We start from the raw sequence: 25649 nt of genomic DNA on the forward strand, positions 1-25649 counted from the left end.
CCACATCTCCTGATTCTTTACCACTGAGCCACCTGGGAAGCCCCCAGACTCACTGATTCCAGGACTATGAGAACAAGGGCAATTCCAGCTGCCACCATCCTGTAAGCCTGTGCTTCCCCTACCTGCCTGGTTGAGAGCCTGCTCAGGACCTTGGCTCTGAAAGCAGACTGCCCCCTTTAGTCACTGTGTCCCCAGGTCCATTCTCAGCAATAACTTGAGCACATATTTTTGGCTCCCATGTTTCCTGTTATTCTTGCCCCTTGCTCATCCTTAGTGGATATACGGACTTGGGACCACTGACTTCATCTACTGCTTATGCTCCTTGAACTGTGTAAGTGAGGCCTGAGTAAGACCCCTTAGTTTAAGCTCAGCTCTGCCCAAAGATAGGGTTCACTTATACAGCCTTCCCTGGTCTTTCTCCACTTGCGAACTGACGGCTGGTCCCAGTTCACTGCGGGGTCCTGAAGAGACCTGCCGTGCTGGTTTGAAGGGCTCCAAAGAAGCTAGGGTGGGCATAAAAGTCCCACTGGGCAGCACTCTTCTCACGATACCTATTCACTGTGAGAACGGCTGAGGGCTTGGATAGAACCTGAGCAAAGAACATTCACTTTGAGTCATTACTAAGTGAATAGGAAGCAGGGCTGGAGCATTTTATTCAATGTTCTCCTGAGTATTTTCATGAACATCATTCTTTCCAATACGTCGTGCAAACAGATGGCAAAGATCCATATAGTTGAAGCTATGGTTTTTCCAGTCGTCATGTATGGATGTGAAAGTTGGACCGTGAAGAAGTCTGAGTGCCGAAGAACTGATGATTTTGAACTGTGGTGTTGGAGAAGACTCTTGAGAGTCTCTTGGACTGCAAGGAGATCCAACCAGTCCATCCTAAAGGAAATCAGTCCTGAATATTCATTGAAAGGATTGATACTGAAACTGAAGCCCCAATACTTTGGCCACCTGATGCGAAGAGCCCACTCATTGGAAAAGACCCTGATGCTGGGAAAATTGAAGGTGGGAGGAGAAGGGGGCGGCAGAGAATGAAATGTTTGGATGGCATCACAGGCTCAATGGACGTGAGTTTGAGCAAACTCCAGGAGATGGTGAAGGACAAGGAAGCCTGGTGTGCTGCAGTCCACAGGGTCACAAAGAGTCGAACCCGACTGAGTGACTGAACAACGACAAAACACTGACGATCCAATCTTCCAGTTGGGAAGTCATAATGCAGAGTTATATTAAAGGCTATGAGTTTTGCAATAGATTTCATCCTGTGTCTGCCAAACGTAGAGGATCACAAGAATTCATTCTTCCTTCCTTCTTCCTCCCATCTCCCCCTCTCGCCTTCCTTGCTTCATCTCTCCTAACATCCCAAATGGCTAGACTTGTTTAGCATGCAATATGGGTGACTCGGCTCTAGGGAAAGGGCTCAATCCACAACAGTAAGTGAGAGGTGGGTCTCCCAAGTAATTACGCACTGACCATTTGGCTGACCTTGACCCCCTGGTGCCCTTGAGGAAACACAATTCAACTAGCTCTATGACATCACTGAAAAGAGCATGTTGGAAGGTCACCCTGACAGATGTTCCATATTATTAGTTGAGTTGGATGAACTCATTACGCTTAATGAGAATGAATTTATGTCATTTTATTGACATAAATTTCCCAGTAAAACATAGATCTAAGTAATAGAATGGTCCCTCTGCACATAGCTCTAGAGTCTTTCAACATGTTTCCATGATAAATTACTTTACTTAATTGGCACCTTCTGTCATTCTGGTGACATTTTGCCTACTGATCATATAAACAGTTCTTGATTATCGATGCGCTACAACTGAATCATAGGTAGATGTTTCAAAACATTGTATGGTGTTTAAATCATTTATATGTAGTCTCAGAGTGCATTCCTTCCTTCTATAAACATTATAAGTAGACTGAGATCATAGTCCCCTGTTAAGTATGAGAAATAGAGGATTGAAGCAATTTCACTTTTTCAACAGAAACTTATAAAATGGGACCTCCTGCATGCAAGATGCTACCCACAGGATTTTCTCATCCTTGAGGCATTTTTTTTTTTTTAGTATTTTGCAACTGAGAAATCTGAGGCTTAGCGACTTTAAACTCTTCCAGGGCCATTTTTTTGCTGTGAGATTCCATTCGAGCGAAAGTAAGCAAAATCTTGATAAAGATAATGCACATTTATACATCGTCACATGTGTGCCTCCTCTACCTGTGGCTGTGGTTTTGTGTACTTTACTGCACATTTCCCTGTAGATCACAGTAGTGAACGATCTTTATTTCAAGCCCAGGATGTCCAGAAGCAAGTGTAAAAGCAGCATTATATAGCCAATGGTAAATGACAACCCACTCCAGTATTCTTGCCTGGAGAATCCAATGGAGAGAGGAGCCTGGTGGGCTGCAGTGCATGGAATCGCAAAGAATCGGACACGGCTGAAGCGACTTAGCACACACGCACCAACAATCTCGACTCATGAATGCGCTCTCGGAATGGAGCTCGTTGGTACGTAGGGGACTTCCTGTATATCAGCAGATCTGCGGGGGTGGGGTGGGGTCCTCTGAGTCACTCTTACACAGCCTCTCCTTGCACTTGCCTGTGGGGGCTTCAGCATGTCAATATCAAAGGAGATTAGGACCAGTAATCTGGTTGTAAAGGGGGGCCAGAGACCTGTCTCAAACTACAATTAAATAGCAAAGGTTTATCAAATATAGCTTATTTAGGCTTTTACTGGGTGCAGCTTTTTATTCTTATGAGTTATCATAGGTTATATTATATGATATATATGGACTTCCCTTGTGGCTCAGCTTGTAAAGAATCCACATGCAATTCAGGAGACCTGGCTTGGACCCCTGGGTGGGGAATATCCCCTAGAGTAGGAAATGGCAACCCACTCCAGTATTCTTTCCTGGAAAATTCCATGGACAGAGGGGTATGGTGGCTATAGTCCATAGTGTCATAAGAGGCAGATACGACTTATTGACTAAACCACAAAACCACCATATGATATATAACATAATTATATATAATGCATATTGTATAACAAGCTATAAATTATTATTATAGGCTTCTACTAGACATAGGTTGCTGTTGCTTAGTTGCTAAGTCGCCTCTGATTCTTTGTGACCCCGTGGACTATAGCCTGCCAGGCTCCTCTGTTCATGGGATTTCCCAGGCAAGAATACTGGAGTGGGTTGCCATTTCCTTCTCCAGGGGATCTTTCTGATCCAGGCATCAACCCACACCTACTGCATTGCAGGCAGGTTCTTTACTACTGAGCCACCAGAGAAACCAGACATAGGTTTTCTTAGACACAGATTAGCTGTGGGATTTCATTAGAGTCTAGGTTATTTGGAGATGCCTGTGTTTGGGGCAGATGATTAGAATATGGTGATTAAAGCTCCTTCCATTAAGCATGCACTGGGTGTCACCTTTGTCCCCACGTCCCTCTCAGAACCCTCCATGACCTGCCAGGCAGTTTGGACAGCGCTGGTTTAGCCTTAGAGCCAGGCTCTTGGCGTTGGAAGCTGAGCATCCTGTGACCTTGGCAAGCATCCGATGACCTTAGCAAGCCTCTCCCTCCCCCAGACACAGTTTCCTGGGACACGGAAGGATTCAGCATCTTGCCCCTAGTCTGTTCCCCAGGATTTTCTGAAGACTAATGAAATCAAGTCCACAAAGTCTTTTTTTTTTTTTCCCCCTTGGGGAACAGGAAGATGAAGGGAAGAGAAGAGAAAAGATACTATTAAATTAAATTATCAGGTCTAGCCACACGAGGACAACATTTTGGATCCAGCCTGCTGAGTTGGATCTATCCATTCACTTTTTTAACAGAAGGGCTCAGAGCCTCTCCCGCTTCCCCCTACATCGGGGAGGAATTGGAAAGTGATTGACAGTTTTGTCTTCCTTCTGGCAGTTCTCAGGCTCTCCTCCTACACCGTCAACTGGTGGGTGTCTGGGGGACCACAGGGGAGGGGAAGGATGAGATCACGTGACCAGCAGCTAAGCTCCTGTCCTTGACACAGGCTTAGGCGGTGATCCAGCCTGAGACAAGGATTGCCGAGTTACTGTAAAGAGAAAGCCTCTTCTAAATGCTCAGACTCCCAGGCTCTCACCGCAGGCTTGAGGGATTTGACTGTGAATACTTCTGGAATCCTCTCCAGCTTGTTCTTGATTAACCATTGAGATGACAACACACATTTCAGCAAGAAGTAGACCTCACTGCTCTCACAGAGAAGACTGAACAAGATGTTAGCCCTTGTCCTGAAACCCTGATGGATGGCCTGGTTGATTTATTTTTGTATCATGGTTGTGCATTCATGCACCATGCAGAGCATCCTGGAGAACAATGGAGAAGCAGAGATGAAAACCCAAAACCAGTACAATGGTCCCTTCCTAGATTTTAGAGGCGGGGAGACCATCTGATATTGTAAGCAGAATGCAAGGATATGCTTATGAATTTACTTAGAGAGAGGATGCGTAGCTTTGATCAGGTTCCTAAAAGTTTAAAAGCTGCTTGTTCGTGAGCAAGGTCTATTGTAAAGGCTTTTGTGTTCATGTGTAGAATGTATTAATTCAATCTGAGTCAGGTGGAGTGGTGATGGGACGTACAGGTGAAAATATGAACTCTTGAAGGTGGCCACAGATGGCCCAAAGAGACAGCAGCTGGACAAAAGAAGCAGTTAGGATTTCTCCTGGGGTGTTTTAACCTGATGCCTGAAAATAGGAAGGTGAATGAGAACCTTCTGGGAGAAGAGAAGAGGACAAACTGATGGTGAGAGAAGCCTGAGTGGAGGATATACGTCTTCACGGTTCCCAGGAGTCTGCAAATATTTTGGGAAGACAAAGCAAGTATGTTCCCCCCAACCATTATCACCCCTTCCTTAGTAGGGATGCATGCATGCTTAGTCACTTCAGTCATGTCCAACTCTGCGACCCCTTGGACTGTAGCCTGCCAGACTCCTCTGTTCATGGAATTCCCCAGGCAAGAATACTGGAGTAGGTTGACATTTCCTTAGTAGAGAGAATCACAGTGATTTTTCTTTTACAAATGTTGTGCTTTATAAATAAGGGTGAAGAAAGGTGCCCAACCTACACATGTTTGTGACACCTAATTTAGTGTTTAGCAATCATCTAGTAATCTATTTACAGTAAGTCTCCCGCATATGAAAAAATTCTGTTCTGAGAGTGTGTTCGTAAGTCCAATTTTTTCATAGGTCCAACAAAGTTAGCCTAGGCACGGAATTAACACAATCAGCTATATACTGCTATTTTTTACGCTTGCTTCTGGACATCCTGGGCTTGCAATAAAGACACTTGTCCTTCTGTACCCTATACAGTACTGTATACTAATGCACACAAAGGCACAGGCACTTGTGGAGCATGCACACACGTGACAACGTACCTCAGACGCGTGAACTTACTTACATGATTGAACAAGTGAACGCACATTCACATTTTTGAAAGTTTGCAACTTGAAAGTTTGTAGGCAGGGGACTCACTGTATTATCTCCCCAACTTAAACTCTCTGAGGGCAGGAGCTGTGTCTCACTCATCAGTGCTTTTCCAGCACCTACCACAGCCTGCGTGGCCTAGGCTTTGTATAATGGCCCCAATGAATCCTGCTTCCCTCATCCCCTTCCCGCTCCCCCCCACCCCACATCAAGAGGCGACCTCTGTGTCTTCACTGCTTGAACACTGGCTGACCACATGGCTTGTTTTGACCAGTGGAATGTGGTGCAAGTGACATCATACCCATTGCAGAGCTTTGGACGTAAGAGGCCTTGTGGCTTCTGCGTTCCCTGTCTGGGAACCCTGCGATCCCATGTCCAACCCGGCTAGAGGCACCCCCTGCAGAGACAGAGCCTGGACGATGAGAGAACAGGAGAGAAGGAAAGACACAGCTACCCCACAGCCTCTCTGGTCGTCTGAGCAGAGATACCGGATGTAGATATGAACGGATCTTGCATCCTCCAGCCTAGTTAAACCGTCCCAGTCAACGCCACATGGAACAGACACAAACTGCTCCAACCTAGACCTGCCCGAATCTCAGAATGCGGATCGAATGAATGTTTGTGGAAATATGAAACCTCGAAGATTTAAATTGCAATCCACTAAATTTTGAAGTGATTTGTCATAAGAGCAACAGATTATTTGATACGATGGTAGATAGATGACACTCAACAGACATGTATTGGTGAATGAATAAATGAATGAAACTAACCTGATCTCCTCACTAAAGAGATGCAGATTATCTGTGAGGAATGTCAGATCGATCGGTATATACTTGCTAACCACTCGTCTGAGTATGTAGGGCTAACATAAATACTGCTATCATTTTTACTGTGTCTATCATCTTATATCAGCTCTCCCCGGTGGGTGTCTGGAAGATGTCCTGCTTTACAGAACAAGGAAGTGAGTGCTATGGACAGAGGTGCACAGGGCTTCAGAGAGGTGGGTTGGAGGGACATATGGCTGCTTAGGGTGGTTGAACAAGGCTTCTGAGGGAGGGCCTTCTGAGATGAGGGGGTGACTTCTGAGATGAGGGGTTTCCTCCACCACCTGAGCAGCAGAGAGAAACTTGCAAGCAGTGGAAACAAAATGTGCCAAGACACAGAAGCTGGAGACGTTTCATAGCAGGCAAAGACCCACGAGCTGCTTCCAGGACTGTTTTGTTTCACCAGAACTTACTGATGGTTTTAGGATTCCACATGTACCTGAGGGAGTGGTAGATGGCTGGGGGCTGGTGGTTGATGGAAGAAATATTGAGGAAGTGAGTTGGGACCTGAGTTTGGGCAGTCCTTTTGGTCTGCAGAAGTAGAAGTTTTCCCTCAGGACACCGGCAACCACTGGGGGATTTTTTTTTATGTTTGATAGGCTTTATTTTTTTAGAGTAGTTTTAGATTCTCAGCAATATTGAAGAGAAGATACAGAAATTTCCCATATTCAACCTGCCCTCACGTATGCACAGCCTGCCTCATTATCCACATCCCACACCAGAGGGGCACAAATGATGAACCTCCACCGACATATTCTAATTCTCCAAATTCTGCTGTTGGTGTTAGGGGTCACTCTTGATGCTGTATATCCTGTGGACAAATTTATGATGGCATACACCTGTGACTATAGCATCCAGTGTGATTTCCTTGCCTTTATGTTTATTACAGGGTTGTCACGAACAGTTGCATAAGTTGTGCACTGCTCAATCAGGTCATAGTCTGTGTATGTATCTATGTGACACCTTGCTTTCCAGGTGCCTGGCACATAGTAGGTGTTCAACAAACATACAATAAAGTGAATGAAAAGCTATCTTTCAAGATTCTCTACTATTCATTCAGCTCCTTCTGTTTATTTGTGGCCCAGGAAGATAAGATAGAAATATTAATGTAGAAAAAAAGTGATTTTTAACCTAGAAGTTCTTTCCAAGTCTTTTTCAAACCAACAAATTCCCTGGCATCTAAATCCTAAGTCTGAACCTGTTTATTCTAGTTTGGAAAAGACTTCAGACATTACCCTCAATCTGACACAGGACCTATGTTACTCTCATTTTATCATCAAAAACTTCATCTTTTCGTAATTTCTCTTCTTAGCTGCAAGATCCCGGCAAGTCTGAACTTGGCACAGATGTAAAGAACTGACTATTGGACTATGTAGGAGAAGGTGAGGGTGGGATGATATGAGGGGATAGCTTTGAAACGTGTATATTACCATGTGTAAAATAGATGACCAGTGCAAGTTCGATGCATGAAGCAGGGCACTCAAAGCTGGTGCTCTGGGACAACCCAGAAGGATGGGGTGGGGTGGGAGGTGGGAGCGGGATTCAGGATGGGGGACACATGTGCACCCGTGGGTGATTCATGTCAACGTATGGCAAAACCACCACAATATTGTAAAATAATTATCCTCCAATTAACATAAATAAATAAATAAATATATATATGCATATATAAAAGAGGAGCCTAAGGAGACATGATTGTAATGTGGTCTCCCAGATGGGATTCTCAAAAATAAAAATGATATTAGGGAAAAACTGAAGCTATCTGAATAAAGTATGGCCTTTAGTTAAAAAAAAAATTGTTAGAGGAAAATATAAGGGCTAGATCGTAATAAATATGAAAGTCAGACAAATTTCATATGCCAACTCATGAAAAAAATCCACTGGAGGATTTTAAGCAGAGCTGCAACATGACCTCATCTGTAAAGACAGCCCCCGGGTTGTGAGACTTAAGGAGCAATCCAGGTTTCTGAGTCTCTGACTCTGACCCCAGGTAGCAGGCTCTGCTTTCTCTTTGATGCTGACTGCCTTGCTAGAAGTGCATTCCCCTGAGGCCACTCTGTGTCCTTGTTCATCTCCTTCCCACGCACAGAGGCCATCAAGTGTTAGTGCTGAGATAAGGATACCTGCTAACTCATGTACTTGTTTTTCAGACATTGACATGACCAAAAGACTCTTGGAACTGCATTTTCCTCATGTGACTAGAAAACAAGTGTAGAGTGCCTGAGGGTCTACAAACACTTACTTAAAGGCAGAAGATCCCCTGGAGGAGGGCATGGCAACCCACTCCAGTATTCTTGCCTGGAGAATCCCACGGACAGAGGAGCCTGCCGGGCTATAGTCCATAAGGTTGCGTAGAGTCAGACATGACTGAAACGACTTCGCACACAGACAGAAAAGACACAGAAAGTAAAATCTCACAATAAGAATAGGTTTTCAGAAATCCTTTGGACATATTCTTGAGTGAGCAACTCGTGATTTTCTGCAAACATTTTCTGTGAGCTCAGAACCACATATTAGGGGATTTTATGAGTGGGGTGGACCCTGTTCTGGAATGCATTAGACTTCAGAGGCCAGAGAAGTTTGGTTCTCCCTCTGATCCCCAGGATTTATGACATTCTTAATCAGGAAGAAGGATCTGCAAGATTTCTTCCAATTTCAAATGAAGGCAAAATTTATGTGCGGTCGGGTGAATTGGCCGTCTCTTTCTAGGAAAGGCCATTTCATTTCCAGCTTTCATTTAGAGTTGAGAGTGATTTATCCCCTTGGTTAAGTGCCACCTGGTTGGACTTGAACTGAGGTGTTTGTGAGATGTTTATTAGACTGTGGCCTGAGGCTGGTGGTGTGCCTGGCCCAGAGGCACCACTGTTCTGTCCCCCCACCCCCCACCAAGCCACCACCAGGCTGCACACACTTACGCTCAAAGCAATGCCAGTCCCAATCACAGAATAAGCACAAGGCCATCAAACCTCTACCAATGCCTTTCCAAGAGCTCCAAAGAGGATCTCAGTCTTGTTCCCAGTGAAGCATTTTGAAACCTAGAGTTTCTGTCTTTGCCATATATGGGTTTTGCTGGCATAGTCCAGTCCCAAATTCTGCCTCTCCCTAAAGTGAAAGTGAAAGTCACTCAGTCGTGTCCGACTCTGAGAGTCTGGGCCAGAATACTGGAGTGGGTAGCCTTTTCCATCTCCAGGGGATCTTCCCAACCCAGGGATCGAACCCAGGTCTCCTGTATTGCCCGTGCATTCTTTACCAGCTGAGCCACAAGGGAAGCCCAAGAATGCTAGAGTGGGTAGCCTATCCCTTCTCCAGCAGATCTTCATGACCCGGGAATCGATCCAGGGTCTCCTGCATTGTAGGCGGATTCTTTACCAACTGAGCTATCAGGGAAGCTATCAAGGAAACCATAAAACTCTAAAAGTCTCCCTCTTTTGTCTCTTCCTTTTCCTTGTTTAGCTCAAGTCTTTATCTTCTCAATCAACATCATCCCCCCAGCCTTCATCATCTGGATCCAACCAGACAAAGAAGAGCCAGGAATGATGGTCACCAGAATCTTCTTCCTGCAACAATAGAGTGTTGGAGGAGTCAGGAAGAGTTCTGAGTTCTGAACCCGGGCCTCGAAGGCCTCTCTGCCTCTGTCATGGTCACAAGAGCAAGCCAAGAAGCCTGTGGGAGGCTAAGACTGTGGGAGGCACACGGGAGACAGGGGCATCCTTGACCACCCAGGCCCCCGCATATACACCAGTTGACCATAGCTGTGGGCAAGCCCAGGAAGGACCAGCCAAGCCTAGTCCAGATCAACAGAACCACCCACTGCCCCCCAGAATTGTGAGTGTCAATTCAGAGCTATTGTTATGGGCCGTTGAGTTTTGCTGTGAATTTCTGTTATGACGCAGTACGATGACAATGGGTAGGCAATGGTGACTGGCCACTGTCTTAAGTGCATCACGATCCAGGTTAAAGTCTAGCTTCAACCTCTCCTAGTCCTAAGGACGTATCTTTGCCCACGTCAACCTACAATGATTGCTCGTTCAGCCGCATTTCCTTACCATAGAATTAGGCATCAATCTTAGTTCTGTCTTGTAACTTTTCCCATTTTCCTCTTGCAAATAAGAGGCTCAATATTGAGGGAAGGAAATTTTCCCTCCTTCCCTTCTAGGTTCTTTGGTTGGCCTAATAATTAAATTGACATAACATGGATTAATGGGGAAGAAAACCTCAAATTTCATTTCATTTGTACAGGAGACCCCCTCAAAATATGAGACTCAAAGAAATGACTAAGCTTTCATACCTTTTAGACAAAGAAACAGTAAATTTGTGGAGACTTGACAAGACAGAGGGGTTTGGCCTTGGGGTAGTAAATTAGTGAAGAAATAGCAAGATTAGTTTGTTTGGCCTTCTCAGACCTAAATTCCCTATTTCTGGTGGTGAGGATGCCTTCTACCCTCCTGGGACGGGGAGCGGACCTTCCACAGGGGAGATTTATCTCCTGCTTTCAGAGGGACAAGGGAGGGTCAGAATGTCCTTCTTGTCCTGGCTGTTTCTCAGATAACTTTAATTCAAAGTAATCAATGTGCCAAAGTGACATATTCAGGGGTGGCATATTCTGTCTTCCCTCATTCTGTGACCTTGCCACCCTGCCCCCACCAAAACTGTGTCCCACTTCGGCATCTCATGATGTCAGATCATCACAACTCGAGGGAAAAAAGAACTTTTAACAGTCCACATAAAATCAATAATATTAATTCTTAAACCTGCCTCATGCATGTTGTTCCACGACACTGTAAAGCTGTCAAAATGTTTGTCAAGAGAGAAAGAAAAAGCAAAGAAAACATGTGGGGGACTTCCCTGGCAGTCCAGTGGCTGAGAGTGTTTGCTCCCAATGCACTGGGTCGGGGTTATCAAACCTGGTCAGGAAACTAGATCTCACATGCTGCAATTAAAGATCCCACATGCCACAACTAAGACCCAGTGTAGCCAAATAGATTAATTGTTATTTAAAAACAAAAACAAGCAGACAAAATACTTGAGTGTTATCCAAGCAGGGAAGAAGTCTCCCAGGTTAGACGGCGCTAGTCCCCGAACCCCCTCCCTCTACTCCTCCTCCATTGTGTCTGGAACTCTGCTTTCTCTAGAAGAGATGCCAAGCTTTGAGGTCTGCATCCATCCTGTTTTGCTTTCACGTCTCTCCTGAGACCTTACAGGGCACCAAGAAAGAGGCCACCATAAGTGACTGCTGGTTGCCTACTTGGGTGTGTGTGCTCAGTCGTGTCTGGCTCTTTGCCACCCCATGGACTGTAACCCACCAGGCTACTCTGTCCATGGGATTCTCCAGGCAAGAACACTGGAGTGAGTAGCCATTCCCTTCTCCAGGGATCTTCCCGACCCAGGGATGGAACTCACGTCTCCTGCATCTCCTGCATTTGCAGGCGGATACTTTATCGACTGAGCCACCTGGGAAGTCCAATCACTGGCTACTTGACGGACACATGAAAAGGGGTAGAAGCACCCGCTCCTGCCCCCAGAGGATGGATATGTTGCAATTGTTGCCTGCTTTGTCCTCTCATTTCTCCTTGATCACTGCCTTGGAAGAGTCCTCCACCCCAACCCTAGGGAGCCCATTTCATTTCCTAATTACTTTCCCTGCTGAGAACATTCTTGTCTTGCTGTATCTAACCCAAATTTCCCCTTCTGTAGCTTCAGGCCATTGCTCCTTAGTCTAAATCCTCTGAAAGGGAGAATAACTCCCTTGATTAATTTATATTGTAATCTCAAAGCTGTTTATACATCACAGTTTCTGCTTCCCCTGGAGTCTCCTTTCTTCCTAGATTAGAGGAATAAGATTTCTCTCTCTCCATTTCTTCTCTATAGCTGCATTTTTGGTTTACAAACCTCTAAGGTGTTTCTAGGTGTTGTGTTGAGATATTTTTCTTTCTGGGCTGATGTATAATAATTGCTCTCATTTATTGAATATTTACTGCGTGCCCTAGGCAGCAGACTAAGCATTTCTACACACATTATTTTGTTTGACTATCAGAATAAGGTAAGTGCTGTTATTAACCTTATTTAATCCGTGAAGATCCCAAGCCCAGAGAGGTTAAGTAACATGTGAAAGTACACACAGCTGATTAGTGGCAGAGTTGGGGCTTGAACTCCAGTCTTTTCAAGTACAAACTATTTCTTTTTGTTCTGTTTTTATTATCCTTTAAATTGAAGTCATAGTTGATTTTTACACATACCAGGCAATATGATGCAGCTGATCCATTGTTGAGTTGCTCAATTGTGTCTGACTCTTTCTGACCCTGTGGACTGTAGCCCACCAGGCTCCTCTGTCCATGGAGTTCTCCAGGTAAGAACACTGCTGGCCATTCCCTTCTCCAGGGATCTTCCTGACCCGGGGATCCAACCCACATCTCCTGCACTGGCAGGCAGATTCTGTACCACTGAGCCACCGGGGAAGCCCTCATCAATCCAGGGACCACAGCCAAAGTAGCACGAAGGGCAGATGATCTCAAAAGCAGGTTCCCTTCATTGAGAACATTCAGTGATGTTGTTGGAATTCCTAAACTTATTTGGCCAACCTCCCCCCAGACTCCTACCCACTTTGACCTGCATCCTTCTATGTCATGCCTCTATTAAGCCAACATCTTGACTTCCCTTTGACTTTCATTATAGGCTCATTTGGTGATTTTTGGATGCTTGACCTTGCCAGATACTGCAAGTGATACATCCTGATACGAGAGCATCCCGGATTTTCCCAGGATGAGCACGTGGGAGGTATCATAGGATGCTAAGAGCCCATGAGAAGAGCTGAGCTTACTAAATGGGAAACATGACGATCTCTGTATAGGAACTGAGGGTCACAATTTCAAATTTAGGCTTTTGGTCTCTTCTGATAAGATCCCCATATAGATTGCTTTGGAGATACAGGGCAGAAATTTATTCATCCAGCCATTTGACAGATACTCTTTGTCTATGATACGCCAGGCAATATGCTAGGTACTGGGGACATAGCAGCGAGCAAGACAAAAAATTGCTTGCTCTAATGGAGCTGCATTCCAGCGAGAGGATCAGATAAGAAATCAGCCAACAAGCAAATTCATAACATAATGTCAGGCAGTAATAAGTGCTGTGAAAAAAAATAATTTGTCAGGTTTAGGAAATGGAACTTGCTGGCGGGGGGGTGGGGAGCAGTTTTAGACAGAGTGGTTGGTAAAGATGTCTCTGGGGAGGGACATCTGAGCAGAGATGAATCACACACAGGGCTTCCCCAGTGGCTCAATGGTAAAGAATCTGCATGCAATTCAGGAGCCACGGGTTCAATCCCTGGGTCTGGAAGAACCCTTGGAGGAGAGCATGGCGACCCACTAAAGTATTCTTGCCTGCAGAATCCCATGGACTGGAGGCTACAGTCTATGGGGTATCAAAGATTCCAACATGACAGAGGCGACTTAGCACCCACGCGTGAGTGATATAGATGATCGAGCCCTACAGAGCTCTGGGGCCTATTCCATGCAGAAGGAGAAGCTGGTGCTGGGGTTCCCATGTGGGAGCCCCCAGGAGTATCCAGAAGGCAGCAGATGCCCAGAGGGGCCGAGTGACATTAGCAGGGGCAGAGGTGGCAGGAGGCGAAGTCAGTAAGGGAGGCAGGGGCTGCTCGGAGCCTGGGTGGCTTTGGAGAACTTGAGTTCTCCTTCACGTGTGATGGGAGATCCCAGGACAGCTATGAGCAGGAGACAGGTCCGCTCTGACATGTGATTTATATGAGATTAGGAGGCGCTGGGAATCTGGAAGTCAGGCCATAGCCTATTTTAATCTTAGATTTATTTTTGGCTGTGCTGGGTCTTTGTTGCTGCTGCCAGGCTTTTTTCTAGCTTCAGAGATTGGAGGCTACTCTCCAGTTGTAGCGAGAGGGCTTCTCATTGTGGCGGCTTCTCTTGTTGCCGAGCGCAGGCTCTAGGGCTTCAGCTGTTGAGGCTCCTAGGCTCAGCAGTTGTGGCCCCCAGGCTTAGCTGCTCTGTGGACGTCGAGTCTTCGTGGATGAGGGATCGAACCCGGGTCTCCTGCACTGGCAGGTGAATTCTTTACCACTGACTCACCAGAGAGGCCCCAGAGCCTATTTTTGTAAATAAAGTTTTATTGGAACTCAGCCATATCCGTTAATCTACATGCAGCCTCTGGCTGCTTTTGCACTGCCAAGGTAGACTTGAGAAGTTGGGACAGACTTGCCCGTCCGTCCTCTACATGAGCACCAGATGGATCAGCCTACAGTGTGAATCTGAGGATGCCAGGCCTGCCTCCCTTCAATCAGTGGTTCTCCATCACCTACAGGCTAAGTCCAAGCCCCTTTTCATGGAGGAAGAAAAAAGCTTGTGAAACAAACATCCAAATGTTTCACCATCTGCCTCCAGCCTCACCTTCTACTTTCCACACTATAAACAAGGACTTGGGAGTATTGAACCTCACGCTGTTTTCCTTCTGTGTTTCTGTCTGACTGTTCCCTCTACCTGAATGCTCTCCTTGCTGGCCCCCTCCATCGCTAGTTTGTCTCTATTTATCCCTGAAGGCTCCTCCTGGATGTCTCCTCCCCTGACCTGTCCATGCAACCCCCGCCCTTACTGGGATACGGAGGTACACCCCTTCCTCTGACTTCCTGTAACACTCTGTGTACACATTTGTATTGCCTCCCGAATTTCTCTTCATCTGTCTCCATCCATTAGAGGGAAATGAACTCAGTAAGGAGGAACTTGAACACAGACCCTTGCTGACAGGAAGGTGGGGGCTGGTTGGGTTCCCGGGTTGGCCTGATCTGGAGGCTTTGGTTCAGCCTTTCTGTTTCGGCCCTGTTGTCCTCCAGGTTCTGTCTTCCTCTCCACATCGGATGCATCCTGGTTGTAATGGTTTCACTACATCCTGTGACCAGAAGGGCTTCCCAGGTGGCGCTAGCTGTAAAGGATCGGCCTGCCAATGCAGGACATGTGGGTTTGATCCCTGGGTCGAGAAGATCTCCTGGAGTAGAGAATGGCAACCCACTCTGGTATTCTTGCCTGGAGAATTCCATGGACAGAGGAGCCTGGCGGGCTACAATCCATGGGGCTGAAAAGAGTCAGACAGGTGCAGCCTGTATCCACTGTTAGAGGAATCTCCTTGAAGACAGTGATGTTGCCTGTTTCATAGTTACACCCTAACACTGGGCCCGGTGCCTGATACATAGTACACACTCAGGAAAGCTGTGATGAATGACTGAATTATAATAACATTAAACAAAATTTAGTTAGGAGAAAGACAACCTTCAGAGAAAAGCCACACTTGGGCCAAATGCAGAAAAATATATACTTTACACCACTTTATTCCCTACCTGCACAGCCAACCTTCCCCTTCATTATTCCAGATGATTTGTGTCCTCTTCATTATAGATGTCATTATCAATGATTAAAATTAAGTAGGTGCCTAGTGGGCAAAGATGCAAAGAACAGGGATTGCCATTGAGAACACAGACTGATGGGCAGCCAAGGAAAAGCCCATGGAGCTGTGGTCCCCACCTTCTGCGGGGTGCTGTTGGGGGCAATCGCTTAAATATTGAAAGCAGAAAGTCACCGAGTTCAGATACTATCCAAATGTGCTGAAGCTGTTGAGTGAATGATTCCTAGGAACTTTAATCACTGTTTCCAGAGTCCCTCAGGGGACAGAAATGTTTAGACTTAATTAATACTACTTTCGGCACTCGGCACCTCACCCTGGGTCTGCAGGATGGTGGTGGAAAGCTGTGCTGATCTCTGCTAGTCTGTAACCCTCCTGGATGAACAACCTTTGGTTACGAGGGACATGAGCCCAACTGGAACCAGTCTGAGATTCCCAAGTTGCTCTCAGAGTTTAAGGAAGAGGGCCTTTCCCGGATGGTCAGTGGCTAAGACTCCACGCTTCCAGTGCAGGGGCCGTGGGTTTGATCCCTGATGGGGCTTCCCTAGTGGCTCAGATGGTAAAGAATCTGCCTGCAATGCAGGAGACGCAGGTTTTATCCCTGGGTGGGGAAGGTCTCCTGGAGAAGGACGGGCAACCCACTCTAGTATTCTTGCCTGGAGAACGCCATGGACTGACGAACCTGGTGGGCTACAGTCCATGGGGTCTCAAAGAGTCAGACATGACTGAGCAACTTCCACTTCCATACATAATTTATGGGTCTTCCTTAGTGGTTCAGATGGTAAAGAATCTGCCTGCCAATGCCGGAGACACAGGAGACATGGGTTCCATCCCTGGGTCAGGAAGATCCTCTGGTGGAGGAAATGGCAACCCAGTCCAGGATTCTTGCCTGGAGAATTCCATGGAGAGAGGAGTCTGGCGGTCTATAGTCCATGGGGTTGCAAAGAGTGGGACACGATTGAATGACTAACACTTTCACTTTCAGGAAACTAAGATCTCACATGCTGCGTGACACAGCCGAAGTGAAAAAATAAAGAGTCAAAGGGAAAGCTGAAAGCCAGGCCTTGGGACAGAAGGACAGACGTGAACACGGGGAACCGGATGGAGGGGTCTGAACTCCACTGTGATTTACTCCGTCTCCCTCTCTCTCTTCCTGCTCTCTGGTTTTGGGCATCTCTCTTCCCCTTGTTTTGTATATAAAACTGGGCTCATTGCATCTGCAGCTCCTTGCTTTGCTTCTTCTCAGGCTGACCCCAGAGAGAGAGGAAAAAAAAAAAAAAAAACCCCAGGAAATAATCTGATTGGACCAAACTTGAATGGTATCCACGTAGTCTGGACCCATTAGTGGCCATGGGCCATGGTTCAATGAGTGGACCAGCTTGGGTTAGACATCCCCCCTCCAACCAGTTACTGCGTCCAGTGAGCTGACTTCATGCACCTCCTTCTGTGTCTGTTGGGAACGCCATGTGAAGAGGTGAGCATAGACCCAGAAGCTCCTTTTTAGCTGCACAACCTGGGACTAGTTATTTAACCCCTGTGTCCACTCTGCTACTTTTCTGAAAATGGAGATGTTAATAATAATATGGACATATATATAATATATTTATATGTTTATATAATATATAAACATGGGCTTCCCTGGTAGCTCAGGTGGTAAAGAATCTGCCTGCAATGCAGGAGACCCCAGTTAGCTTCTTGGGTTGGAAAGATTCGCCTGGAGAAGGGATAGGCTACCCACTCCAGTGTTCATGGGCTTCCCTGGTGGCTCAGACAGTCAAGAATCCATCTGCAGTGTGGGAGACCTGGGTTTGATCTCTGGGTTGGGAAGATCCCCTGGAGAAGGGAATGGCAATCCGCTCCAGTATTCTTGCCTGGAGAACTGTTATGGACAGAGGAGCCTGGAGGGCAATAGTCCTCGGGGTGGCAAAGAATCAGACATGACTGAGCGACTAAGTACAGCACAGCACAATATATAAATACATATTTTACACACACACACACACACACACACACACACACATATACACATACATACACAAGGGCTTCCCAGGTAGTGCTAGTGGTAAAGAACCAGTCTGCCAATGCAAGAGACCTAAGAGACATGGGTTTGATTCCTGGGTTGGGAAGATCCCCTGGAGGAGGGCATGGCACCCCACTCCAGTGTAATTGCATGGAGAATCTCATGGACACAGGAGCCTGGTGGGTTACGGTCTACAGTCCAGAGGGTCGCAAAGAGCTGGACACGACTGAAGTGACTTAGTACACACATATATACACATACATTTGAGGACTACACTATGTGTGTGTATGTATGATATTTATTTTCACAATAGTGCAATATCAGCATTATTGGGAGTGATGGAGATAATCAAGATAAAAATAGGGATAATAGTAATATATAGCATGAGAACTAAACATAAACATATGTAGAGTAAATGAAATGGAAATATGTATGTAAGCACTAAGCACTTTCTGTGTGTCCCTGGATACATTTATATGAATGTGTGCAGATGTGTAGACTATTCATTTGCTTTCACACTGTCACAATGTCCATACAACCATCATCCCCATTGCTTAGAACAATGTCTGACACATAGGAAAGGTTATGCAGCATCCTAATGGCAGCACCGCAGTCGTGGCCCATTGGGGCCCTGTCTCCTGGACTCAGGTGGCTGTTACTTGGACCCCACTGACACCGGCTGGATCAGAATCCAGGAGGACTCAATTCTGGGTCATCTGAACCAGTTCTGAACCACTCTCCAAAGTGAAGTGAAGTGAAAGTCGCTCAGTTGTGTCCGACTCTTTGCAACCCCATGGACCATACAGTCCTTGAAATTCTCCAGGCCAGAATACTGGAATGGGCAGCCTTTCCCTTCTCCAGGGGATCTTCTCAACCCAAGGACCGAACCCAGGTCTCCTGCATTGCAGGTGGATTATTTACCAGCTGAGCCACAAGGGAAGCCCAAGAGTACTGGAGTGGGTAGCCTATTCCTTCTTCAGGGGAATCTTCCAGACCTAGGAATTGAACTGGGGTCTCCTGCATTGCAGGCAGATTCTTTACCACCTGAGCTATCAGGGAAGCCCACTCCGAGGGCATCTTCAATTCTTCTGACTAAAGTTAAGCTTGGTTTGTGGGCCTGCACCAGCGTGGAAAGTCAACTATCCCCTTTCTCCTCCACGGACCATTGTTGTGTCAATTCAGGAATGCAACTCTAGGTCTAGGTATGGACACCATAAAATATCTTGCTTTGTGTAGTTTGTTAGACTTGGGAATCACTATATATTGTATCAAGATAGATAGCATTAAGCCATATTCACTTCTACTCTGAACATTTTTGAAAGAACAGGTTGAATCAATAACCACATGCTATAACATGCTACCCTCAGTTGACAGAGGCATCTGATAAATTCCGTTTCTATTTTCCCAGAGTGAGTGCCTTGTGAATGAATTTTCTGGCTCCAAGTACTGAGCAACTACCCAAAACATAGGGAACTATGGCATCCTGGAGTGTACAAAGTTCTTCAAAATTCTTCTTCAACATTCAAAAAACTAAAATCATGGCATCCACAGACATCACTTCCTGGCAAAATAGATGGGGGCAAAGTGGAAACAGTGGTGGATTTTATTTTCTTGGGCTTTAAAATCACTGCAGATGGTGATTACAGCTATGAAATTAAAAGACACTTGCTACTTGGAAGAATACCTATAACAAACATAGACAGTGCATTAAAAAGCAAAGATATCACTTTTCAGACAAATGTCTGTATAGTCAAAACTATGGTTTTTCCAGTAGTCATGTATGGGCTTCCCTGGTGGCTCAGGCTGTAAAGAATCTGCCTGCAATGCAGGAGACCTGGGTTCGATCCCTGGGTTGGGAAGATCCCCTGGAGGAGGGCATGGCAACTCACTTCAGTATTCTTGCCTGGAGAACTCCATGGGCAGAGGAGCCTGGCGGACTACAGTCCATGGGGTCTCAAAGAGTCAGACTTGACTGAGCAACTAAGCACGCATGCATGGCATGCAAGTTTGGATGTGAGGATTGGACTATAAAGAAGGCTGAGGTCTGAAGAATTGATGCTGTTGAATTGGGGTGCTGGAGAAGACTCCGGAGAGTCCCTTAGACTGTAAGGAGATCAAACCAGGCAGTACTAAAGGAAATCAACCCCGAATATTCATTGAAAGGTCTGATGCTGAAGCTAAAGCTCCAATACTTTGGCACCTGATGCAAACTGACTCACTGGAAAAGATCCTGATGCTGGGAAGGATTGGGGGCAGGAGGAAAAGGGGACTACAGAGGATGAGATGGTTGGATGGCATCACTGACTCAATGGACATGAGTTTGAGCAAACTCTGGGAGATTGTGAAGGACAGGGAATCTTAGTGTGCTGCAGTCCATGGGGTTGCAAAGAGTCAGACTTAATAAGAGGAAAACAAAAACAACAAATTCTTCAACAGCTCCAATGGCTCTTTGAACAAAATTTGCTGTCCTCATCAGAGCCTATAAGGCTCTCAATTTTTTCAGTATGGTGGCCTCATTTAATGAAATTAATGAAAATTATAAACTGAGTTCTTCAGTGGCACTGGTCTTATTCCAGTTGCTGAATAGCCACATCTGTACTGTTAATGCAGAGACAGAAGGTTGCCTTCATCTCAGAAAGTTCTATTGGATGTCCCTGCTCTGTATAGGCTAGCCCAGACTATCTCACAACAACACTATGGGATACCTTCTTTCATTTCAGAACATTTTTTTATTTTCTCCAATGCACCCAACTCTTTTCCATGATCATTCACACTTCTCCCACCCTCACCTCTCTATGACATCAGGTGTCACGGTAAATGCCACCTCCTTCAAGCATTCTTCCATGATCCCTACCTCCAATCTCAACTATGTGCCACTCTTTGTCCCTCTCATAGCGGCCTTTTACTGTCATAGTACTTAGATTTACGTAGGTTTTTAGATTTTTTTAATGCCTAATTTTCCCATTAAGCTATATGTTCTTGATGTAGATCATCAAGAACTTTGCTACAATATTGCTTCTGTTTTATGTTTCTGTTTTTTGGTCCCAAGACAGGTGGGATGTTAACTCCCCAGTTGGGGATCGAACCTCCAAGCCCTGCATTGGAAGGTGAAGCTCTAACTCCTGGACTTCCAGGGAAGTCCCCTAAGCTGTAGGCTCTTGAGAGCAGTCATGCATTGGAACGTTAACCCCAGTGTCCAGCACGTGGTAGACACTCAAGAAATGTTTGTTGGATGAATGCACGGCTGAATGAGTTCTCCTGTGCCATCTCCAGCATGTTCTTTTGTTTCCAGATGATGGGGCAGACTTTAATTGTCTCTTCCCATGTTCATCTTCCTGCTCTTATTCTGCAAAGGGTCATCTTCAGATTCCCTTGGAGTTCAAGCCTCCAAGCCAGTCTGTTAGGGCATACCTCTCTCTGTGGTGTATCTGTGCCTTAACTACATTACTGGGATGTAGTTTCCCAGGGAAAAAAGGGGGAGGTGAGTTGGCAGAGTGAACTAAACTTTCTTGTCCATGGTCTATGGCTTGTTTATTTTTCATAATAATAATTGGCAGTATGAAAAATTTTAATTTTCCTATAGCTATGTAATTAATATGTCCACATTAGAAATCAATTATCCTTGATAATTAGGTGCTATAGCTCGTAAGCTGAGCGCCAGTCTTGCTAACGAACTGAATGAGACATAATTTCTTGTTGTTCAAAGAGACGATCAGCTCTAATCAGCAGTAAATTCAATCAAAACTTACTGACACCAATTGAGATCACATTAGAGTTTGTAAAAATAGGATAATTATGTTCATCTTTTAAGTCGCAGGTATTGTAACAACTCTAAAATGTGTGCCCGTTTGAATAAACACTTAACGTCTGCTGGCTCTATGCTGGCAGATGTCGAAACATATAATCTGCATAAATAAATTAGAAGTCTATTTTTCCCCTTCATAGCCCTTTAGTTTTGTGAGATTCAATTAATGCAATCTTTTTTTTTTTTTTTTAATTTAATGAGCTCAGAATACCAGGCCAAGCAACGGAACATTGAGACAGGACAGCCCGTGGTAAAGAGTTGTTGGTGTTACTTCTTTTTAAATCCTTCTTTATCACTTAAAAAAAAAAATTATTTTCTTAAAGTACAGTTGATTTGGGTTTCTCTGGTGGCTCAGCAGTAAAGAATCTGCCTGCCAATTCGGGAGACACAAGAGACAAAGGAGAGTAAGGTTCGATCCCCAGGTTGGGGTGATCCCCAGGAGGAGGGCATGGCAACCCACTCCAGTATTCTTGCCTGGAGAACCCCATGGACGGAGGAGGCTGGTGGGCTATAGTTCACGAGTTTGAAAAGAGAGTCAAACACAACTGAGTGAGCACAAGCATGATAGTTGATGTATAATGTTGTGTTAATTTCTGCTGTTCAGCAAAGTAACTCAGCTAAACATATATACATTCTTTTTCATATTCTTTTCCTATATGGTTTACTATAGAATATTCAATATGGTTCCCTATACAATAGGACCTTGTTGTTTATATACTTTGGTAACCTTTCTTCTTCTTTTTAAAAATTTATTATGTGCTTTTATTTAGTTAAGCATTTTTATTGGAGGATGGTTGCTTTACAATGCTGTGTTGGTTTCTGCTGTATGCAAAGACAGTCAGCGATACATATACGTGTATCCCCTCTGTGTTGGATTTCTTTCCTGTTTAGGTCACCACAGGGCGCTGAGTAGGGTTCCCTGTGCCGTAAAGTAGGTTCTCATTAGTCATCATTTTATACATAGTATTAATAGGGTATCTATGTCAATCCCAATCTCCTAATTCATCATACCCTCTTTCCCCCTTGGTATTTAAATATTTCTTCTCTACATCTGTGAATCCCTCCTTATTCTTTAAACAGAATTGTAATAGGGACTAAGATAATGGGTGTTGAAGCTAGGCTGGCTGGGTTCAGATCCTACCTCTGTACTCAGAGCTGTGTCTCGGCCAAGTGCAGGGGCAAGGTCGGTGCTCTATCTTAGCTCCCCTGAGTCCCTTCATCGTAGACCCCCTGGGTTGACCCTCAGCTCATAACCAAGGAACACAGGAGTGCACAGGGCTGGGTCTCTTGTTTTCAGTTCAGCTCAGTTGCTCAGTCTGTCTCTTTGCGACCCCATGAACCACTGCACACCAGGCTTCCCTGTCCATCACCAACTCCCGGAGTCCACCCAAACTCATGTCCCTTGAGTTGATGATGCCATCTAACCATCTCATCCTCTGTTGTCCCCTTCTCTTCCTTCCCTCAATCTTTCTCAGCATCAGGGTCTTTTCAAATGAGTCAGCTCTTTACATCAGGCGGCCAAAATATTGGAGTTTCAGCTTCAGCATCAGTCCTTCCAATGAACACCCAGGACTGATCTCCTTTAGGATGGCCTGGTTGGATCTCCTTGCAGTCCAAAGGACTCTCAAGAGTCTTCTCCAACACCACAGGTCTGTTGTTTTTGGTCGGCACAATTCTGCTATGGCTTGCATCCCAGAGTGTAAGTGCAAAACTGGGGGTGGGGGGGAGCGGGTGGTGTGTGTGTGTGTGGAGCTCCCTCTAGACTTTGCCCTATTTCTTCCCACTTGCTGGCCTTCCTCTCCTGCCCTGCCCTACTTTCCCTGCCCTGTTCAGGCTATCTGAAAAACAGTCCTTCAGAAACTACTTGCACTTGAGCCCTCCCTCACACCGTCTCTTGCTGGGAGCCTGACATAAGGCAAGGAGTGTCCTCTATATCTGTGTTTCACTTCTTTTGGGCATCATAGTAGGACTCTGCTCCTGGGTTGCTGTGAGTTCATTTCATGGAAAGCACATGGAGTTGTGTATTTCACACTCTACGTGGAAGTTAGATATTAGTAGTGTTCTGAAATTCACTTTATAAAATACAAATACTGCCTTAATACAGTGTGGGGTTTAGTGAAGAGGTCAGAGGGGACAGGCTTGTGTTTAAAATTTGACTGCTGACCATGTGTCTTTTTATTTATTTATTTGGCTGTGTTGGGTCTTAATTACAGCCTGTGACATCTTCATTGTGTCATGTGGGATCTTTCATTGTAGCCACACAGACTCTCTGGTTGTGGCATATTAGCTTACTTGCTCCACATCATGTGGGATCTTAGTTCCCTGACCAGGGATTGAACCCATGTCTCTTGCATTGCAGAGTGGATTCTTAACCACTGGACCACCAGGGAAGTCCCCCTATGTGTCCTTGAATAAACTTTCCTTAACCTCTTGGGACCTCCATGTCCTAACCTTGGGGAATAAAGGTGATGTGTACACCTGATTGGGCAGTTGCACAGATTTAAAGAGAGAATGTTGGTCATATGAACAGTGTTATGTGTGGCTCAATGTTTCTACTAGCACACTTACTAGTATGTCTTACAAATCAGCTAGCATGACATTCAATTCAGCTAACACTGATTAGCAGTGATAACAGCTAACATGGATTTGCCAGCGTTCCTCATCAACCATGGTCCTTGCCATGACCCTGCAAGTATTACTACTGTGGCAAGCATCACAGTGCCAATTTGTCAGATTGAGCAATCAAGACCCAGTGAGAGTTGGTGAGGCAGGAAAATTGAAATAGCTGATTTGGGGCAAAAATAGAACAACCCCCCACGTTTAGTCCCTATTTCTGTTCTGTGTCCACTACACTGTCCTGTCCTGCATTTGAGAGAATTGGAAGAGTTTGCTGGAGAAAAGGGGGTGAGGACATGAGAGCTGTCCCCGAACATTTGAAGGAGAGAGGTGGTGTGGTACAGCGGTAATGACTAGGGCGCTAGGCCACGTGGCCTGGGTTTGACTACAACTCCATCACTTAATGTGTGACAAGTCAGGTAATAGCCTCTCTCTGCTCTGCTCCCCCACCTGTAAATGTGTCTTTAGGAATATTAAATGGATGTCTATGTCTGAAGTGGGGCCAGTTTTACCATCAGACATTGTAGGCACCAGACGGGACAAAGCCTTAAATTTTAGGGGTCCAGCATAATGTTTTAATTTCTGGTAAAATCAGAAGAAAAAAAAATTAACTTTTCAGTGGAAGTAAGTATTTAATACATAACATTAATATACTCATGTTTATATGAATACAATCATAAAATAAAATTTTGTATTATTATTGCTATTGTTACTTTTCATGAAGGAAAGGATCCAGGAAGGTAAATTGTCTAGAATTCATGGTGGCTATAATGTGGTCTTGAGAGGAAGTATTTAGGCCAGAGACACCATCCTGGGTAGCTACCAAGCTGTCTCCATGTCACTGACTCAATAGACATGAGTTTGGCACAAACTCTGGGAGATGGTGAAGGACAGGGAAGCCTGGTGGGCTGCAGTTCATGGGGTCTCAGAGTCGGACATGACTGAGCCACAAATAGCAACAATCTCTGGGGGCTCTGCAGAGTCAACTCAGTCACTGAGAGGCTCTGCACACTCACACATTTCTTCCACTTTTCCTCTTTCCCTAAGGATCTCTCTGCTTTATACGAAACAAGCTAGAGAATGTATCAGGCTTCCCAGGGGCTCAGTAGTAAAGAATCTGTCTACCAATGCAGGAGACTCACGTTCGGTCCCTGGGTCTGGAAGATCCCCTGGAGAAAGGAATGGCTACCCACTCCGGTATTCTTGCCTGGAGACTCCCATGGACAGAGGAGCCTGGCAGACCATGGGGTCACAAAAAGATCAGACACGGCTTAGCGACTAAACTACAATGACAGAGAAGACCTCAGCTGTGACCCAGGAGTCTTGGGGCGGTTGGGGCAAAGAGATGATGGAAAAACCACTGAGTGGACCCAGTCGGGTGGCAAATGCCACTTTCTGTGGATGTCCCCTCTAGCTGTGACCCACCGAGGTCTGCAGTAAGTCTACTAAACTTAGCAACCTTCTCCCACCCTATTCCTGGGCAGAATCGCTCTGACACATTCAA

The sequence above is a fragment of the Cervus canadensis genome, chromosome 26, assembly GCF_019320065.1.
Source record: "Cervus canadensis isolate Bull #8, Minnesota chromosome 26, ASM1932006v1, whole genome shotgun sequence".
Classification (NCBI taxonomy): Eukaryota; Metazoa; Chordata; class Mammalia; order Artiodactyla; family Cervidae; genus Cervus; species Cervus canadensis.